This window comes from Pinus tabuliformis, chromosome 7 (genome assembly GCF_031772625.1).
Source record: "Pinus tabuliformis cultivar Carrire ecotype Pingquan chromosome 7, CPIR1, whole genome shotgun sequence".
Taxonomy (NCBI): Eukaryota; Viridiplantae; Streptophyta; class Pinopsida; order Pinales; family Pinaceae; genus Pinus; species Pinus tabuliformis.
In genome coordinates, this window is record NC_142293.1 from 258495054 (window position 1) to 258505441 (window position 10388).

Consider the following 10388-nt stretch of genomic DNA (forward strand, 5'->3'; position numbering starts at 1 on the left):
GACTAAGACAACTTTCAACAAAGACTTTAGTAAACCTAAATCTGACTCACAGTAAATAATTGGATTTAAATAGATCATGAAGAGGGTCGAGGAGATGCCTTGGGAATTTGATCAGAGGTTGAAATGTTAGATCAGAGAGGCTAACATGTAGATCACAGATATCTAGCATCACGAATGGTTTATACCATCTCTTTTGCCCCACTTGAGAATTGCTCTGTTGCAACAGAAGATAGAAACACAAGCATAATCCTTGGAGATCACGATGAGGCTGCATGCATCACCTATTCATAATATGAACCTGGGAGTCTAGAAGATCCACTCATAGTTAGAAATCTTACACTTAGAAATACAAAAGTTTGAAGAAATACAACGAAATTAAGCTTGAGTTGTGAGTGAAAGTTTGGTGTTTAAAGTGCAAGGGCCATGGAAATGATAAGGATCACTATCTTGTGTACGCAAATTATATTACAGGAGGGAGGCCGATTCCCCTAAAACCAGAAGCCCTAGTAGGGCCGACCATGGGGGCTACATTGTGGTGCACTATTTGTCAAGTTACTAGGAAACATGTGACGAACAATTTCCATTTACTTCAGAAGTTCGTTCAGACACCCGAGAAGTTGTTCTGTAATTTCTACAAATATGTGAGCCACAATGAGTGCCACTGTCGAAGCTATGATCTGATGATGGAAATAACCCCTACGTATTGTATTCAAGCAGAAACTTAGCCTCCAGATCAAGGTGTCGGAGGAGCGCGCAGTGGTTATCAGGGTCGAGGAGGAGGAGGACCTAGTAGAGGTCGCAGTCAGATTATCTGCTACAACTGCGAACAACTAGGGCACTATGCGCGAGAGTGCCATAATCCTACACACCCATCATGTCAATACTTCAAAAATTTTGATCATACTATAGACGAATGAATGGTGCTATTAACTAAAATGCAAGAGAAGAAAACGCAACCTCAAAAACCTAAACAGAATTTACAGATGATGAGGATTGAGCCCCATGAAGTATATCAAAGAATTAATATTGTGCTAAGAAGTGGAATGATGAATGGCGTTGATAACGTTAAACAACCTACAGAAGAAGGATGGGTTTTCAAAGCGCTAGAGAAAGAATCTGACTTTGACCTGGACCATGCTAAGGAAACTTTTTTGGAAGCTAAGAAGAGCTTCGCAAAGGCCTTCACCTCAGAAAGCAAGGGAAAGATATAAGAAATCAACGTGCCTGCATAGGTTGATCCTTTTGTACTCACTACATTTTTGGAGACCTGCATGAAAATTTTATGCGATAGCAAGGTTGTGGAAGACCTGCAGGAGCTAATAAATAAATGTGCTAGCAAGGAAAAGGCCCTTGGTTAACACCGCGTGGTCATAAATATTGGCAAACATAAGGCACTAATAGGGAGAGAGATGAGGCTAACAGCATAGATAGGTGATTATGAGATGGACCGGGTCATTTTGGATCTGGGGTTCGATGCGAACATATTACCGAGACAGATATGGGAAAGGATGGGGAGACCTATGTTGCAGTGGTCTTCAATTTAGCTCAGGATGGTGAACCAGTATAAAATCATCCCCATGGGATGGTTATATGGAGTAACAATTGATATTGAAGGCGCAAGTGCGGTGACAGACTTTGAAGTTATAGAAATCATTGATGACAGTAAGCCCTACCTCGCGCTCCTAGGAATTGACTGGACTATTGATATGAATGGGGTCATCAATTTGAAGAAAAGAATGATGTTGTTTGAAAGAAAGTCACTTCGGGTTATAGCTACACTGGATCCTACATAAGGGGTGTTCTATAATGAACCAGTCCATGATTATGAAGAAAGTGATTACAAACTGGATCAAATTTACAAGTTAACAACGTGAGATCAGGACTGGATCAATCTGATGAGAGATGGATGGATTTCATGGGACTGAGAGAGTTCCTGCACCTCTGATTTAGGCGAGGAGTTAGAGCATTGGTAGAATGACTTACATGAATTTTCTACATTGCGATGTAATATGATGATGAAGTCATTGCGTTGTGTTTCATCAGAGGTAAGAAAATTACCTTATTATGATGGTTTAATTGATGTAGATCTGTTTTTGGAGGAATATGAGTGTGAGGTCCCCGAGGACCACCGCTTCCAAGCATTAGAGTTGGCACTGCGCCTACATAATGGTAGGGCATGCATAAGGATAGTTTTGCTGGATGCAAGATTACAGAAGAATGATGAAGCTACGGTTTGGGTGTGCTAAAACCAGAATGGCTGAGAAGTATATTGGATGGGATGATCCATGCCATCACCTAGAAAATTTGACTAAAGTGTGGGGAACAGAACCATAGCCAGAATGAGTACGTGTATTCTATCATACCTTGGACACAATTCCCATGAACTGGTATTTGGAAATGGAGCTCTGCCCTGGAACTATGGAGTGGGATGTATTGAAGGAAGGGTTCTTATTGACTTTCAGCTTTGAAGATGGCTTTATAAGCATCGATGAAGCACTGCAAGAGGTTAAGGCGGTTATCTTCAAAACATCGAAGGAACCTATGAAATAGACCCAACTAGATTGGAGCACCCACCTGTGCCACACCTTGGCATGTTATAATGTGACTGCTTAAGAGGAAGAAGAAGACCCAATGAACATCAATATTCCAGAGGCAAAAGGGCATCACGAAGGACCCCAAATAGAAAACCTGGACATCTCTGCACCTCTAAAGACAAAGCAAGTAAATATTGGCACTAAGGAAGGACTGAAGTTCTAAAAAATTGGAGATTACTGGGATGACACTATAGTAGATAAAGTTGTTGAATTACTCCGCGAATACCATGATCTCTTTCCAACTAAGTTTTAGATCTAAAGGGTATAATCAGTGATCTTGGCATTATGAAGATCACACAAAAGCCAAACACAAAGCTTGTTAAATAGAGGCCTTATTGCCTTAATCATAAGTATAGGGAGAAGGTTTGCCAAGAGTTGGATAAGATTCTAGAGGCAGGCACCATAGAACCTATTGAAGCATCTGATTGGGTGAGCTCGATGGTGGTTCAAGCAAAGAAAAAAAGGGCTAAATAAGGATCTACGTAGATATATGGAAGCTCAAAGATGCATGTGTCCACGATCCATTCCCGATGTCGTTCACAGACGAACTGCTAGACAATGTTGGAGGGCAGGAGGCCTATTCATTTACTGACGCGTTTTCAGGGTATCATCAAATCAAGATTATGCTAGAAGATAGAAGCAAAATGACATTCATCATGGAGTGGGGTTGTTTCCAGTACACTGTGATTCCATTTGGACTAAATAATTCACCTACGATATTTTCTCGTGTAGTCATAGCAACGTTCAAGGAGTTCATTGATAAGTTTTTGGAGGTATACTCTAATGACTGGACAGTGTTTGGATTAGTGAAGCGCCATGTAGCAAGTCTACGCCTGATGTTGGATACATATTACAAATACCAAATCGTGCTAAATTTGAAAAAATGCATATTTTGTGTTCCTTTTGGGATCTTGCTGGGTCATGTTGTGTGCAAGCAAGGATTGATGGTGGACCCTGCAAAGATTGCGGTAATTGTGAATTTGGAGGGCCCTAGGAATGTCATGCAGCTGCGCATGATGTTGGGACATATGGGATAGTATAGAAAATTTATCAAAGCTTATGCTCAAATTATTGCGCCCATCGAGAAACTACTAAAGAAGGACGCAACATTCTGTTGGGAAAAAAATGTTAGTGTAGCTTAGATGTGTTGAAGGAAAAGATGGTCACTGCATTGATCTTGGTATTCCCCAATTGGAGAAAGGGGTTTCATGTGCATGTGGATGCTTCTTGCATTGCGCTAGGTGCAGTACTAACATGGGCTAGTGAAGGAGAACTGGACCATCCTATAGCCTTCGCAAGTAGGAAGTTATCGAAGGCTGAGAAAAATTATTCAATGACTGAGCACGAAGGGTTGGGCATGGTATACGCACTACAGAAATTCATGCATTATGTGTTAGAAGTACATTTCAAGATGTACACAGATCATTCCACCTTGAAATACTTGGTCAACAAGCCTGTGTTAGGGGGTAAGAGTTGTAGATGGTTGCTATTATTTCAAGAGTATGACCTTGAAGTCATTGTGAAGCCGGGGAGGTTGAATGATGGGCCTGAACATATGTCACGAATTGAAATAGGAGAATAACCTAATAATTTGGATTAAGGGTTTCCAGATGCGCATCTCTTTTTGGTGTGCGTAGCAGATGACCATTTTGCAGACATTATTCACTTCTTGACTATGGGGATGGCACTAGAAGGATATACAAGTCAAGAGAAGAAGGAATAAGTAGTGCGCGCGGCTGATTTTTCAGTTATTGTGGGACATTTGTATAAAATGGGTGCAGATGAAATATTGCGAAGATATGTATCAGAATTTGAGTATGAAAACATTCTCATTGAAGCTCATGGGGGAGCTGTGGGAGGCCATTATGAAGGCAAGGAAACTATGCAGAAGATTTTGCCCGCAGATCTTTGGTGGCCAACATTACATAAAGATTTCAAGGTGCATTGTAAGGCATGTGATGCCTGTCAAAAGAACTAGCAGACCATCTCGAAGAAAATGGGTCCACACTATATTATCATTACGACTAAATATGTAACCAGATGGGCAGAAGCACAGTCGATTAAGGATTGTACAGGGGCTATGGTAGCAAAATTATTATTTGAGTATGTCTTAACCATATTTGGCTTCCCGAAAGTGTTCATGAGTGACAGGGGTATGCACTTTTAGAATGAAACGATCAGCGTGTTGACTGAGGAATTCCAGGTCTACTATCAAAAGAGTACACCATATCACCCACAGGGAAGCGGAACCATTGAAGCCTTTAACAAGATTTTGGAGATAGTGCTAATGAAGATCTGCAACACGCAGTGGAATGATTGGGATGTGCGTATATCTGTAGTTCTCTGGGCTTATATGACTACTTGTAAGAAGATGACAGGGAATTTTTTTTTCAAATTAGTATATGGGGTAGAAGTCGCAATGCCGATGGAATATATTGTGCCTAGTTTGCGCATAGTATCTTTGAAAGATATGGTGGATCATGAGGCCTTGGAGGAATGGCTCATGCAGCTGATGGAGCTCAAAGAAGATTGATTTTTTGTAGGATTCCATCAACAAGTACAGAACGAACACGAAAAATCATGGCATGATTGCCATATCAAGCTTCGCACATTCAAGGTAAACGATCTTGTCCTATTATATGATAGTAAATTCACTAAATTTCTGGGTAGATTCTAGATGCATTGGTTAGGGCCATATATTGTCAAAGAAATTATAGATGGAGGTGTATTTCAACTCACAAAGCTGAATGGGGAACCCTTCCCGGCAAGAGTGAATGGAAGAAGATTGAAGTTGTATACAAGGGATCCTGCACAATGACTATATGGCAAAAGGATAGTCTTAGTGCTCCAGGAAATTGCAAGATAGCGCGGGACAATAAACTACACTGCCTGGCTTGGTGGACAATGCGGCGAGTAGGCTGCATGGAGAGTGACGAAGATGCAACTAGTGAAGCTCCGCTCAGGAATTTGTGCCAACAAGGAAGGTATCGTGCAGCCTAGTGGGAAAATGATCGTTGGAGTTACTGTTCATTACTTGATGGCCAAAAAACGGTTAAGAGGAGTGGGGTGGCAGAAATTAAGGAAAAAATATTTGAAGATCTACTGCCAAAACAACATTTATTATCATAATTTGGGGGGAATGGTCAGATTTGAATTCAAAACACCCTATAAATTATGTGTTTTGGTCCAGCAGAGAACACTTTGCACTCTAAGACTTGTTGCATAATTTCATTGTCTATCCCCTATGAGCCGCATGTATTAGGAAGATTTAAGTGTGTGCCCAGTGTTTGCCGAATTACCTGAGATAAACTGAAAGCTTATTCTTGAGCAAAATTCTACCTCAAGCCCTATTGAAACTGTTAATGGTGGCGATGTTGTCTTTGATGTAGCAACCCCAGAAATTGTAAGTATGGAAGCTCCAGTTGTTGTGCCTACAGCACCGAGGTCGCCTAGGCTAAAGCACACCCCTACCAGAGAAACACAACCATCCAAGCCAAAACAATCCGTGAAGGACAAACAGAAGAAGGTGTCGGTCCGCACGTCACTGTTATAGACATTTTTGTGCCTTACAGCATGAAGCATGAAATGTCCATAATCTAAGGGATCCAAAGTCCCTAAACATGTTGTTCCTACCCCTAGAGGAACAAGGTCAGCAAACCACAGCACTGAATAACAGTTCTCCACCTGAAAACACTCAAAAACAAGGCAATTCTGGATCATGTCAACTGCTCCACTGAGCATCTGCGCTGAATGTCAACTGCTCCACTGTCTACCTGCGCTGAATTTCAACTGCAAAGAAGGCTACCTGTGCTGGGCGAATTGGGACATGTGGCACAGTCATTCCTCAAGGTGTCAATTCCCAGGAAGCTTCCAAAATGACACTTGGATCAGGGAATTCGACTGGTGATGAGTAAGAGGGTCTAGATCTCCAAGTGGAGACAAGAACCTCCAAGTGGACTCAAGAACTGAAGAATAACTGAAGTGAGAGAGGACACTAGTCAGCTCTCAAGCTGACTCATCCTTTCTCCAAAACCCTATATATAGATCTCTCTCATGAGGTCTAGGGAGGAGGGAATGGGGTGAATGTAAGGAAGTGCTGTTGGTTTGAGTTTAGAACTATTGGGTGATTTGCTTTGAAGGAGGTGAAGAGGAGATTTCTTTCTGCTGGGAAGGTGATGCTGGATTGGGCCTTTTATGGTTGTATCACTTCCTGAACTTTACTTCTTCCATTAATAAAGCATTTGAGGTTCTTCTATATGCATGTGTCTCAATGATGTATTGTTATACTTGTGTATTTGATTTATTCTAATCCTTGAATCAATTATGAATGTATGCTTCTTGTAGTTTCCCTCTCTTGCCATTTTGCAGGATCTTGGTGTAGCTAGGCCAGTGAAAGAGCAAGGAGCTGGGAGCAAGCAGCAAGGAGAGAAGATTGGATCAACCATTAGCGAAAGACATCGGTTAGTGGATCTCTTTCTCTCCTATTTTACTTTCATGAAGAAGAAATCTTAGATAGCTTTGCTTCGATTGTTGCTGAGGTACTATCACCCTTAGAGTGGGATAGGGTCATTCCGTATTGGATACTTTTCCAAACAACAAATTGGCGACTCCACTGGGGATCGTATCTTGTTGGTTGTTTGTGTTTTTGCTATTCATTTCTTAAACACAGGGAGTACCGAATCGAACTGCATTTGGATCTTTCAAATGCAAAGTAGAGGGCAGCTACTCTAGCTCAGTTTCTGGGCATGTTTATGATTTGAAGAGCTGATCCACAAGGACTCTGAACAGCTCTTAGTGATAGCTTTTCATCCTCCTAATTACCCTTTAGTGTGTACTTGATTGATAGCTTTTGATTTGGCCAAAAACTGTGAATTTCTGAGCAATCTGTAACCCGGAAACTGAGAAAAACGAAAGTTTCTCTCTTCATTGCAGGCACTGTGAAGGCAGTCTGCATTTCATCGCAGGTCCCGAAGGGGCTACCTGCGCTGAATGTCAAACTGACAGTGTACTACCTGCGCTGAACCAGTTTTGCCTTGTGCAACTGGGGTTCCCTGCTGTTTATTGCCCTGTTTTCATCCTTGTTTTTGCAGCCTGTTATCAGTCAATGTACCTATCTGAAACCACCTTTCCTTGCCACTATTCCGCCTCGATTGTATAAAGAAACTGTATTTGTTCTTTGTGTATTTCTTATATCATTTGCAGTTTCCCATAACGAAAGTGAACTAGTCTTGCTGTGGCCTCTTAGATCTAGACCTGTGATAAGTGTCGTTCTGATCTTAAGAGTTAGTTTGTTTGCTGTTCATAGTTGATTGAGCTTTTGCTTTCGTCATATGGTTTGAATTTATGTATTTCTAGTGTTGAAACAAGTAAATCTTAAGGTGTCTTTTGATTTTGGACAAAGCTTGTTTGCTTTCACTTGAAATTGAATTCAAATTTATACAACAGCTTTCTTTTTGTAATACATCAACATTAAGAAAGAGAAAAGAAATACCTGCATTGTGCATGTGCATTTTGACAGATTGCATGTTGATTTAGGGGAAAGTGCATTAGTGTGTGCTCTATGATCTGTGTGAAAAGATGATGTCTTTCTTTTCCCTCAGTAGTTAAGATTTTCATAAGTCGAAAAGATTGAAAAAAGCTTGCTTATCATCTTAGACTGCATTTAGGAATTTGTATCATACATCTCGTGGTGAACCTTGAAAGGCAAACTTTAAAAAGATCAACTTAAAATATATTGAATGAACCTAACAACGCTTTGAAACATAACGCAAACACATAGAGGTCTAAGCTAGAGACGTGTTCCGGCGTCGTTAAACGTAGTGACTGTCGATCTCGAAGAAGGTGGGTGATTCCTCCTGAGAGTCGGTGGCACTAATACGGACTTGTGCTCCCACGTACCGTCGCGTATATATTGGGAGACCCCTATAGGCATATATTTTTTATCCTTAGGAAGCCGTGTCGGCCGCCCTACTGATCGCAATGCAGTGAACACAGCATTCACGAAGATCGACCACCCGTACCGTAAAACGTATTCTGTGGTTTTGCGAAAGGTTTGGCACACCCTCTGCCTAGATCTCCAGAGCAGTTTGTTTTGGCCTTTTTCAAACTCTATAACTGAAAAAGTCCATCCGAGCATTTGTCACTTCGGGCTCGTTAAAACATCGAAGGAGACTAGAGTCATCTTTAGCTTTTTCTCGACTCTTAAAAAGTGAAAAAGCAAGTTGTGTCTAAAAAGCGTCTAATAAAATTCATTCAATTCGGAAACACAAATTTCCCCTTTTAATATTTTGGTTGATCGAGTAATCCGCAATCGTGGAAGAAAGTCAATTGAAACCCCGTCGTTCGCGGAGGCTTACGAGTCAACCGTCTTTGTCTCCGGAATCGAAAACAGTACGGACAAAGCGGACTCGTTTAACCGGTTCAAAATCTCCCATAAAAGTTAGAACAAGTGTTCCAACTACATCTGAGGTTCCGGTTACTCCAAACATTTCTGGAAACCCTGCCTCTATAGAAGAAGTTCAACAACCACAGAAGGACAGTAATACTGATCCTAGTCTGGGGGCAAATACTTGTATAACTGAACCAATTCCATCAGTAACCGGTCCAGAGAGTTTTGTTCCTCAAACAACTGTCGCTGTCGAAACAACCACTTCTTCGGCACCAGAAATATTTTACGGACCTGACGGTCTTCCTCTTCCACCGGGTTTGATTTCGATAGAGGAAATTGCAGAGGATCCGCAAGCAAGTACTCCAACTCATTTTGGAGTCGGGGTCACTCTATTTCCTTCATCAGAGGTTAATCCACCACAAGTGGAGGTTCCTATAGAATCGCTAGGCAATCTATTGGATAGACTTAAAATGTCTGAACAACCGTCATCATCTAGGACTGTGTCAAATGACACAGCGACAGCAGAAGCCCCTGCCGCCACTCCGACAATGTTTGCCGGCATACCAGCTGTCCCAACTAGCTCACAACAGCTAGAAGGAGTCCACCAAGGGACTATTTTGACAGTATGGTCTGTTCCAGTTTGTTCATCCGGAGTAATACTCGGCAACTCTTATGTTGAGACTCGCCAAATTGATCCATTTGGAGGTCAATTTGGGCAATCCATTCCCCAGGGACAATCAATCCCCTTGAGTTCCGGATTGCTACCGTATGGGGGGCAGTATGCCCTTTCATTACCCCCTCCGGGAGGGTACCCATACGTGAGTTCACAACAGTATTCAGGTTATACTGGAATTGCACCAAGTAGTTGGGTACCTATGCTACCTCAACAACCAAGGATTGTATATTCTATGCAACAGTGTGTACCTATGACGAACATCCCAACCACACCGGCTATTGTAACAGTGTCACAAGTTCAAGCGATGCCTGTTGCATGTCAACCTCAGATTTCTCAGGTTGTAGTGCAACAACCCCTTGAACATGGGTCACAACCACAATCGCCAACTGGTGGGGCGACACAGGTCCAAACGGGTACAATTACCCCACACCTTGGTCCAACGGTTAGCATAGCACAACAGAACATGGCTTCACAACCATGGCTTGTGCAATACCAACAACCGCAATTCCAGCAGGTATATCAAGGTTCTGAGCAGCAGATCTTTGCGAACAGTGGACAACCGTATATCCAAAACGGTCAAAACCAACCACTTTACAGTGGTCAAGTCCACCAACCGTATCAGTCATACCAGCATCAATTACATTATGCTGGTATGCAAAGACCCACTGCTCAAGCGATTCCATCGTACCCTGGTTATGCTTCGCCTAACCTGAATCAACAGTTACCATTC